The sequence below is a fragment of the Desmodus rotundus genome, chromosome 12 (genome assembly GCF_022682495.2).
Source record: "Desmodus rotundus isolate HL8 chromosome 12, HLdesRot8A.1, whole genome shotgun sequence".
Taxonomy (NCBI): domain Eukaryota; kingdom Metazoa; phylum Chordata; class Mammalia; order Chiroptera; family Phyllostomidae; genus Desmodus; species Desmodus rotundus.
In genome coordinates, this window is record NC_071398.1 from 41,335,145 (window position 1) to 41,347,124 (window position 11,980).

At 41.4% G+C, this 11,980-nt stretch overlaps 1 pseudogene; it reads right to left on the minus strand.

Moving 5' to 3' along the window:
• Positions 1-340: 340 nt before the first annotated feature.
• Positions 341-2,424, minus strand: LOC112312883 (RNA-binding protein FXR1-like; annotated as a pseudogene).
• Between the last annotated feature and the right edge of the window lie 9,556 nt (positions 2,425-11,980).

Below are 11,980 nucleotides of genomic sequence, written 5' to 3' on the forward strand. Positions count from 1 at the left end.
CTTCAGAGGAGAGCTTAACAAACATATTCCAGTTTTCTGTAGACTTTTCTCTACATACAGAATTTTTAAAACATTAAAACAGACTAGTTTTCAGACTACGTTAATGAAGAAATTACAATTCAGTGCAAAATAGTTTAGTCTGCATCTCACTCTAGTTTTGCTCAGGTGAAGGAATGGCTGCCTATTATTAAAAATGCAACAAAAACAGCTAATGCTTTCATAAAGAATATTATATTATTAAGGATCCCACCCCACCCACCCTCCACCCATCTCTGCCACATTTTGAAAACAAAATAACATTTCCTATAGTCAGAAACTTTTTTAATGTTACACATACTATTCTCAAGCCACATCTGATGATACACTCATATTTTATAACACGGTAGGTATCCAAGTATGCTTACCATATGGTTTTTATCAGGATCCCCCCTTCCGAATTCCAAACGGAGGATCAGAAAGTGTGATGTAAAAACTGGTGACCCATATTCTCTTTGGCAAGCCTATACAGGCATCGTTGTCAAATGTAATGTAAATGAGCCATCAACTAGGAACTTCATTTTTATGCAACACCATTCAGAACTGCTGCTCCCCGAGTGTTTTCTTCTTTTAAGGTATTAATTTTTTTTTCTTTTCCTGAAGTATGCTGTAGCTTAGAAATTTCATTGCCAGAAGCACTAGCTGGCCCTTTATTGCCTTTTCTTAATCTTCACATCTTTTGCCCAGCCCATTTTCGTTAACTGAAACTGGATCAGATTCAGTCATTCCATCCATCAAAACAGGGTCTTCATCGTTCCTTCGTCTACAAGATCGCCCAGGACTGTGAGCGCTGTGATGAGGTTTGCCAGCATCAGTGGCTGCAGTCGGATCTGATTCTGTCTTTGCAAGTAAGCTGTACGAATTTCTGTCTGGGTCTTCAAAGACTCAGAGAAATCCTATCTCTCCTCTTCCAAACATAAGGAAACAACTCAGAGAATTCCTGGGTTTGGCTGAATGTTATTGCCATTTAATTCCAAATTTTTACTAATGGCACAGCCTCTATATGTCTTATTAAAGTCAAGTTGATGAGAACTGATGGAGGATTAGCCACCGTGTGGTCCACCACCACCTCAACCCCCCGAAACACTTCTGCCTCTTTCTCCTGGCCATCTCCCGCTGTCACACTGATGTGACAACACCCTCTTCTCCTGTCAGAAACCAATCACTCAGTTCATCTTTGCGCTCAGATTCCGTTCTAGAGGGGTTAGGCAGTTCAGGGATAATAAGGCCCCATAACTTCTGCCTCTTCTGCTATGAGACCTAAAACCAAGCTGTCATATTTGTTCATCAATCTGTCAGCATTCCATTATTGGTTGCTTTACCTTTTTTAGATAAGCAATGTGAAACTCTAAAAGAACTTGCACATTGCCGAGGCTTTCTTTAGTGTCAGTGAATACAAATGGAACCATCCCTTCTTCTCTAGGTAGTTTGTTTTCTCTTATTTAATTCTTACCCAGACCTCACCAGATTTGTCCACCGCTTGCCATTTTTTCCTGTTATTTTTCCAACAAGATTCGTGGAAGCCTGAATAAATTCCTCCCCAAGTCCCGTGAAATCCCCAGCCCTTTTTACACCATCAACACTCTCTCCATTGATACTAAAGTCCCCGTATCTTCCTCTAGCTCAACAGCTGTAACTCCAGGAACCTTCCTAGCTTGCCGTATGTTACCACCATGCGTTCCTTTGGCCAGGCCCGTCAAATCTTCTCTCACAACAGATCCCTCATGACAATGCGCATTCTAAACGTTTAGTGGCCTCTTCCTTTCCAGACACAAGCATTGACTTTGTACAGATATTTCTCAAATGCGTGTCACTTAAAATATTTACTCTTCTCAGTTGCTTCACTGGAAGATAGTATAATTAGTTGTGTGATTTCTGGATGGTAAAAAAAAAAATCGGCATCCTCCTACCACACCTCTCTCAAATCTTCAGGAACATCCACTGTGCATTTAAGAAGGTATTTTTTTGACGGTGTTATTTTGATTGACAGGCTGAAGTCATTCAAATGTGACTATTTCATTATACGCGGCATCACCAGCAGCATATTCAATGACATGAAATTCTTGCTTTTATCATTCGAACTTTAGCCACCCACCATCAGCAAGGTCCTTGATCATTTGTTCTGGAATGTACCTCTACTTCACCCCTTTTGCTAATTTCTTTCATATCAGGTGGTGTTGGCAATCTAACTTTATTGAATGGAACCTGATGTTCTGGTTGCCAGTTTTTCTCAAAAACAACTGTGAGGGAGTCCGCATGAACATCGTCGATAAATCCCGTGTAGAAAGCCCTGTTGGAGCCACCGTGGGTCTTTGCCGTCGGGCCCACCATGTTGGAAACACAGAGGCCACTGAGAAGAAACTCTAGCAAATTTGCAACTGGAAAGGAAAGGAGGAAGGGGCTTTTAACCAAGAGATGACATTGTGTTATTACAAGAGGCCCTGAAATACCTCATGGATTTATTCCCTCTCCTTATAAAAGTATGTAAACTAATTAGGCCTATTTGAGGTGTTTAAAATTACATGAGAAGCTTTGCCAAAATAGTAGTAGTAGTAGTAGTAGTAGTAGTAGTAGTAGTAGTGATAGTAGTAGTAGTAACAACTAGGTTTTATTTGTATACCTCTTTTTTTTTTAATTGGAAAAGTTACAAGTTAAAGGGACATGGCTTCTTTATTTTTTATTTTTTTAATGATTTTTATTGTATCTTTTCCATTACCCCTTAGTCCCCTTATCCCTCCCTCCCTTCCACAACCACCACACTATTGTCCGTGTCCGTGACTCTTTTTCCTTTTTGCTCAATCCCTCCACCCCCCTTTGCTGTCATTCTGCTCTCCACTTAAGAATCTGTCTCTATTTTGCTTGTTAGTTCAGTTTGTTCATTAGATTCCACATATAAGTGAAATCATTTGGTATTTGTCTTTCTCTGACTGCCTTATTTCACTTAGCCTAATGTTCTCCAGGTCCATCCATACTGTCACAAAGGGTAAAACTTTCTTTTTTACAACTGAGCAGTATTCCATTGTGTAAATGTCCCATAGTTGTTTTATCCACTCATCTACTGATGGACACTTGGGCTGCTTCCATATCTTGGCGATTGTAAGTAAAGCTGCAGTGAGCATAGGGGTGCTGATGTTCTTTCTAATTAGTGTTTTAGGTTTCTTCGTATATATTTCCAGAAGTGGGACATCTGGGTCAAAAGGCAGATCCATTTTTAATTTTTTGAGGCACCTCCATACTGCCTTCCTCAGTGGCTACACCAGTCTGCATTCCCACCAGCTGAGCAAAAGGGTCCCCTTTCTCCACATCCTCACCAGCACTTGTTGTTTGTTGATTTATTGATGATGGCCATTCTGAATTTTCTCCAGGCAGCCCATAAAGAATGGAAAGTAGATTGAAAAATTATTAGATGTCATACAGAAACAATTGGCAGTTGTCAAAATGCCAGGGCTTTCTAAGCTGCCGCGGCTGCAGGTGGAAATGGGGTCCAGGCGCTTGGTGGTCACAAGCAGAGCATTGAATGCACTACATACACAGAGTTCAATGAAGCAAGAAGCAAAACACATAAGATTTATTCAGAAAAGTACACTTCCCTAGATATGGGAGCAAGCCACCTCTGACCCGAGAATAGTCCCCTCCCCTGAAACGGTGTGGGCACTCTTGGGAAGTACTTCCTGGTATTTTGGTGGGATTTATAGCACATGTGCAGGTGGTTTTTTAGGCTTCTGCACATGCGATTTCCCACAGTTCGCCTTGATTGCCTATGGAGGGGTGACCCACGATGGTAATGTGTTATAACAGGGTTATAATGAGGCAAAGGTGAAACCGTGGCCACTGGGGTTTCAGTGCACAATGGGGGCTCCTTGCCAGGTGTCACAAGGTGATTCTCGGGAACCAGAATGCTGACTGCCGATGGCTGCTGTGCCTCAGGACTTCCTTGTTCCTATTCTGTCTCCTGCCTTGCCACTGTAAAAGCCAAAGAAAGTTATTTAGCTGAGGTTGCAGCTCCACAGGCAGTATTAAACGGCCAAATTATCTAGATCTGAGAATGTTCCTTGTTTCTTATTAAATCAATTTTTAAAACCCTCTTTTTTATAGTTCCCATGGACAGCTACAGAGAAAAAGAGAACATGGCAACAAAAGGAGGAAACTTTCTTCCAGTCAAACAGATGTGGCTTGAACACAATCAGAAACCAATCTTACCTGTAGGAGCTTAATTGCCTATAATGTGCTTTAACATTTACATGAGATAAAATTAGAGTCCTAAAGAGGATCTTATGGAGTAAACAATATTACTGGAATCTTCTACTGTAGCTCATAAAGTGTACAAAAGTGTCCTATCTGTCCAAAATATAACCCAGAAAAACCATCCCATAAGTCCTAAGGACACTTCCCACTTCCTTTATGTCCATTTGAGATATGGTAATTGGATTTTATCCAAATGCCACTACCTCAAAAATACAAAAAAAAAAGTATATTATAATTTTGTATGGGTTTAGGTTTCCCATGCAGGAGAGCAGGGTAACAAAAACTTTAATGGTATATATATATACCATATACATACAATTTATATATATATTCATTCATTCATTCCCCCAGTTGGGAAACTTCCTTGGAGTTAGTGATAGAAGGACTCATTTTACCAGACAAACAGTGCAACCCATTTGTAAAATTTGGTCTGTTCTGCAGTATGTTTATGTGCCTACCACCTCCAGTTCTCTCGATTGGTAAAACACACAAATGGCACAATCAAAATTCAACTAGATAAAATTTCAGAAACTTTTAATCTTCCTTGGCCCAAAACTCTCCTTATAGTAGTCCTCAACCTGAAACGTATGATAAACAGAGCCTTCCTCCTCATGAAATAGTCACCAGCTGCCCTATGAATGTAAATGAAGGGACACATGAATCAAGTTTACTGAAAGGGGACATTCTGCATTATTATCAAGGGCTCATTAACCAGCTTATAGGGATGGATAAATTACTAACATTTCACAGTGTGTTCCTGGAAAACAAGGACCTCAAAGACCACAATTTACAAGCATTAGATTTTTGTCCATTGGAAAGGACATTAAAGACTCTCTCTCCAAAGTGTTGGGAGGGACCCTTTTCAGGGGTCTAAGCACAAACGTGCGTCTGCCCCGTCTTTGACACTGGCCCCGCCTACAGTGCAGATGAAAGATGTCCTGAGAATGAGAAGCCACCAGCCCAGCAGAGAGACAGCCATCCCACATCGTCAGCAAGGCCTGTGTGCCTCCCTGTGAGTGTTGCATTGTATTTGTTTGATTATCCTTACCTGTGTCTTAACATTCACAATCATCACAGTAAATACTCTTGTTCTTTGAACTATTCTCAAACCTTTCGTATACAGCCCAACTGTTAATTGCTGGATATGTATAGATTACTTTTATGTCATCAATAATACTCTCTTTTGTTTCTGTTTTCAAATTTAGAGCAAATGCTGTCTCGGAAGGAAGGAAAAGGATGTGTATATTTTAGGAGAAGTTAAAAGGAAAGCATTTGCCCTGAATTTGCTTACACTCTAATCCAGCAAAAACTACTAACTACTGAATATATTAATTCAGATAGAAGCTGAAATGAGTATTAAAACATGGCCATCTGTAATTGCTGCTGAGGCATAGAAAAATTTAAACAATATTTCATAAGTGTATATATAATTTTTAACATATGTATTACAGTTGATAATATAAATAACATATCGAAAGTATACAATTTATTAAGTTTTTCCTGATGCAAGCACCAGAGAAGCACAAGGGAGATAATGAACATGTCTCTTACTCTTTTTGAATTTTATTTTCTACCTTCACCCACAAACACTTTTTATTGCTTTTAAAGAGAGAGAGAAGGAGAAGGAGAAACACTGATGTGAGAGAAACATTGATCAGTTGCCTTTTGTACACTGTGACCAGGGCTCAAACTCTCAACCTAGGCATGTACCCTGACCAGGGATTGAACTCACAACCTTCTGGTTCATGGGACTGTGCTCTCTTTTGTCCACTCTTTTTTTTTAAAGACTTTATTTATTTTCTGAGAGGGGAAGGCGGGGAGAAAGAAAGTGATAGAAACATGACTGTGTGGTTGCCTGACGAGTGGTTGCTCCATACAGGGTACCTGGCCCACAACCCAGGCATGTGCCGTGACTGGGAATTGAACCAGCAACTCTTTGGTTCACAGTCTGGTGCTCAATCCACTGAGCCACACCAGCCAGGGCACAATGTATCTTACTCTTAATCTCTCCTCATGCCCTCTTGCAAACTTCTCATTCTACCCCTCTTTCACTCTTTCCCCAGTGTTAAGAAAAATTTCATCTGCTCTGTCATTATAAATTAATATGCATTTTCTAGAATTTCTTGTATTTGAATCATACAATATGTAATTTTGGGCAGAGGTCAGCTTTTTGATTAACACAATTATTTTAAAATAGTTCGGTTTTTTTTAATCTCTTTGTTCTAGTCCATTGTAAGGATGTACCATTTTTTTTATCCATTCACCCCTTTATGGACATTTGTATTGTTTCCAATTCCATGGCAGGCTTACAAATAAAGCTGCCATGACCATGAATGCAGAAAGGTCTTTAACACAAAGAACTAGCTATATCTAAAACCAATGGGGGGCCAGAGAAATGGAAGTTAGGGAGTTGCCGTGGAAGTCTGATTTTAAAGTCGCGCTGCCCCCCCACCCAGGAGAGGACAATACGTGGCATGTCTGAGTCCACCTGCAGGCTGTGTGACTCTGGGCCAGTGACTCCACCTCAAGAAGACTCATTTTTTGTGTGTGACATCATGGGCAAAAAATGGTGTGCTTACCCCTATGGTATTCTTTTCTAAGAATAGAGCAACTAAAACTCTTTAAACTACATGGGTGGTCAGAGTGATGAGTGTCTTCTGCGCTGATGAGGCCACACTTGCCAGCCCTCCGGGACTTGCAGGCTGAGGGCAGGTCACCAGAAAGGCCAAGTCGTGATTATGAGCTTGGAATTTTCAGCTGTCAATGTAAGACATGTTCCAACCGTGGAGAATGTTTTAAGTTTATTTGAGCAAAACTGACAACAATTGCCAGGAAAAAAAAACCTCAATGGATTGATAAAATGCTCCAGAGAATGTCATTTTTGCACCTTATTTTATACTTTATAATCAAAGCACACAGTGTACGGGGTGACATGAAATCCATTGGTAATAGATTAGGGAGGCAGAAAGAAGCAAAATGGAGAAATCTCTGAGACTGGATAAAAAGTAGAACAGACACATACTGCTTTTACATTGGCTGGTACAGGATAGTTAACAATTAACATAGTAACAATAACAATGTTACACAATGTTACTGTGTTATTGTAACAGAGTAATAATGACAATGTTGCAGTGAGGGGTCCAAAGGAAGAAAACTGCCCTGACATTCCGAAGGTATGTTATCTTAGATGCAAAAAGACACTGGACAGGCTCAGTCAAAGTAAAGATTGAACTATGACAAAAAAAACCACCACATACTGGCCAAGGACATGAAGAGTCACCGTGACTTGCTTTCAGTCAGGAAGTTTAATTTCAGACCGTTTTTGTGGTTACTTCAGGTCTCTGAGTGTGTAAGTCCCACCATGCAGGCCTCCCCTGAGCTCATCAGGTTGAGTACCTGGCCCCCTTTCTGTCCGCACTTTCTACTTGTGGTCATCAATCTATTTTGAAAATAGACTGATGACCAAACTTTTGTTTTAATAATGTAGTGGCATAGTGCTAGGAAGGCTCATTTCTAGGAAGTTCTAGTGTCAGCGTTTGTCATGCTGAACAATGGACCATTGGGGATGAAGCCAGTCCTTGTCTTGGATGGAGGTCAAGGCCGAATTTCCTCCAATGTGAAAATCAGGTAAATGGCTCACCGTCAGGTCCAATGGGCCTTTATTTAGAAAAACACTCTGGATCATTTCTAACCTATCCACGTAAGCTAGCAAGATCCAAGTTCAGCGATCTGTCTCATTTCTCTGTATTTTGTGTCTTGTATAACCCTTACGTACGGTTTGCAGGCACGGTATACACCTCTCCAGGTTTTCAGTCTGACCATGAGGTGGGTTTCCATGCATTATGGTCACTTCCTTCCCACTGAGCACATTCAAGTGTCGCTCTTTGGAAATCGGATGCTTGCCAGTTGGATTGTTGGAAGCTAATCTTAAGGCTTATTTGGGGAGCAGGCTGTAAGAACACAATGCTGTAAAGTACAATCACCATCTGAAAATCTGATGGGCCCAGAGGACAGTAAGAGTTCCGTAAGTGAATTTGCTCTGCCTCAGAGGCGGTTATAGAAGGCCGTGCTCTATAGCCCCTTCGGCTTCCATTTGGTTAGTACAGTTAGTAGTCCTTGTGGGTTAGGGCATAAGCTCATTCCAACAATTAGGTTCTAGCACTTATGCATGAAATTCCTTTCTTGCTATTCCTTGTCCACTAATGTTCTACAGTGTCCCTTGTTCTTTTTAGTTGTTCTCTTTTTACTTATTCAGAAATGACTAACTTCTTAGGACAAAATGCTTACTTTTAACTTCCCTTAGAAACCCACACACCTTTTCCTTCATTTCTCAATAGCAGTTTTTCGAAACTTGAGAATATTACTGGAAGGGAGGTCAGGCCCCGAGTGTGTCTGCCTAAGGCCAGGCAGTCGTGTGTGAGTTCTTGACTTTGTGCAGCAGAGATTTCAAAACATGGGTCCAGCTGATTTGAATGTATGTTTATTAAAGCCAGAGACGGTGAAAGAAGAAAAAGCCTAGGGTAGAAGCAGCAGCAGGAGAGACGCAAGGCGAGGCTGCTTTTGCTCTTGGGAAAGAAGTGAGCCAAGGGGGAGCTATTGGCAGCTGACTATAGAGTCAGAAATAAAGGGGCCTTTGGGACAGGTTCAGGGTTAGCCAGGGATAAGCTGCCGCTGCCCTTTGCTTTCTCGGCTGCAAATCTCATGGGGACCCTTAGAGTTTGGAAGAAAAAAATCCCTCGAAAAGGAGATTTGAGTGGACAGGCTACCAGAAGGACACTCTGGCTTCTTTGTTTTGAGGGGTTTTACCTGCTTTCCACAGGTGGGGATTTTAGGGGATGTCTCAGGGGAGAGCTCAATAGAATATTCGTTAGCTTTTCCAAGTGCCTTTTCAGGTTCATGGTTCCCACTGTTTGGTCAGTGCCAGGGCAAGGGGTCCAAATCACATGACCAGCAACATGCCAGGGGAGGAAAGGTCACCTTGGGGTCAAGGTTTGGCACACATTTTGCTCAATGCTGGGCACCCAGGCCTTAGAGCCCTTGTGACCTGCACCTGGTTGTCAATTGCTCGGCCAGTTTCACTTGCCAAGGAATTTTGCTGGCTTCTTAAAAATATACCTCAATAAGAGAAATTATAAAAACAGTATTACTGATCATTCAAAAGTCATCATATACACATTTGTCACTTATTAACAGTTTGGCTGTGTACACAAGGCTTGAGAAGAGCCCGAAGAACAAGTATAATTATCATTATGACTGATAGTAGCAGACTGGTAAAGACAAACTAATCAAGTTCAACATCAATTCGTATGTATACAGGCCTCGTTGATGTCTTGGGATAGCTGTCTCTCTCTGATGTCAGTGCCTGCTCCTCCTTGAGGAGGCTGTGACTGCTGCAGGTGGAGGGAGGTGTCAGAGACAACAGCAGACTTCCATTAGTGGTCGGGCACCTGACAAGGTACCTCCCAACAAAGTCAGAGAGTCTTCCAGTGATCCCTGTGCAATGGACAAAATAAAGTCGTGTTCTCTGAAGTCTGCATCTCCTGAGAGCACAGCTGAGAAATAAATGTCGCTAATTCACAGCCCCTCTAAGCTGGTTAATAAGTTCTTGCTAATAGTGCAGAATGTCTACTTTTAGTGAGGTTGATTCCTGTTACCCTCACCTAGATGCATAGGGTGACCAGCGATTATTTTATGAGGAGAAAAGCTATGTGCTTGTGCTTAATAAGTGAAGTAGATTTCAGGTTGAGGAGCAGTATAAGAAGAGCTTTTGGCCAAGGAAAATTTAAAGCTTCTGAAAAATTCTAGTTTTGTTTTATTTGTACCATTTTTATGTTCCAATAATACAGACAAATGGGGTGATAGGTACAGTAAATATACTGCAGAATAGACCAAATATTACAAATAAAATGCATTATCTACCCAGTGAAGTGAATCATCAGTTGGTGTAACTCAGAGAGAATTTCCCAATTGGGATTATTTTTTCTGAATACTAATTTACTTTCCATTAAGGCTGTGGCTTTTCTGCAAGGAAATGCCTCAATCCAGTGAAAAAAACATGCAAATCATAACTAACACATATTTGTTTTCTTGAGATGGTGATATTTGCATAAAACTCAATTGCCATACCTGAAATGAATCTGAAAGAAGTGGAAAATGTTCTTGGAACCCATGGAATGATTTTCCAGGGTTGTGTTTATGTTACAGGAGAAACCCGGTTCTTCTTGCTCACACAGTAAAAGATTACAGATCAGCAAGTCTATCAGAGTCGAAGCAAAGTTTATTAGTGATGCATTCTCATGGAGGAGGACGGGCCTAGCTAAGGTGGGGGTTAAAAGGCATAGGTTCAGAGCAGGGCGAGGTAAGGGTGGCAAAAGGCCCTGGTCCTGGGGACTTAAACAGGTGTGGGATGTGATGAAGAAGTTACATATTGATTGACAGATAAAGGAGATGCCGGCTTTCCTGGGGGGACGTGACCACCCAAACTTAGGTATGTGTGGGGGTCTGTCAGCCTAAATCCTTACCTTGCTCCAGATCCTATTTGTTGGTCTTATTGTAAAACATATGTGACAGGAAGCAGCTAATTACAGGTGAGGCAGTTATCCAGAGGTATTTATGGGCTCTTTCTCTAAATACTGGGCACACCTCAGTCAGGTAAGTAAGAACTTTCAGTTATGTTCGCCACAGAGACTATTACATAACTAGCTCAGTAACATTCCTGATTTCTATTTTACAGATCCGTCTGCAAACCAGTTAGTGTCAACTTGACCAACGAGTTTCCGGTAAACCATTTCCAGGAACGAGAAGGTCGTCCGTGGGAAAAACGCAGTTGGGGACGTTTTCATCTTGCTGAGAAGGCACCAGCGTTGCTGGGCTGATCCTGTTATATCAAGTAAAAGAAATACTAGGCACAGAAAGCAAGGTCCCACTGACAACCAGAAGTGCCGAGTGTGATGAGAAGGCAGTGGAGATCCAACTCTAGGAGGAACGTACCCGAAGCAGAGCCCACGCTCTCCTGTCTGTTTCTCTGCAGGCTACATCTACAGGGCAGATGGCTGTCATACAGGAAGAGGGCCGTTTCGCACCTGAGTCTGAGTCTCCAGGCATATCCCATAAGTCTAGGACAGTTCTTCTGGTTTTGCATTACAGCTTCCAAGGTGTTTCTTTCATTTTTATGTATAAAAAGTTAGAGAGTTTATAATTGCAGTGTCCCAGAGTGGGAGCTTTAGATAATTCTTTAGAGATCTTACAGCTTGATTCCCTTCTGAGTTCCACTGAATTGGATCAGGGCCATTTGACTTTAATAGGATGTATGGAGGCTGGGCCGTAAATCTTAGTGAAATATTTAGAACCCAATGGAGGCAATATTCAGACGTGGACCCAGGAATCCTCTAAGCCGCTTTCTAGGGGGAAGAGGAAAGGATAGAAGTCCTCTGAGTCTTTCAGGGTTGATCAGCGGCCCATCTTTAGTTATAAGGTAATTTACTTGAGGTAAGCAGAATTGAAACATATTTTTTGAGACCATATGTCATTGTGTAGCTAGCTATGGTGATGGGTAGATTGTGTCCTTTGGTGAGACTAGTATTGTCCTAGAGCATGAGAGTAAATCATCCACTTACCGGATTAGAGCAGAATCTTTAGAAAATTTAACATTACTTATATCAGCTTTTAATATATGGAAGAAATAGGTGGGACCCTCTGT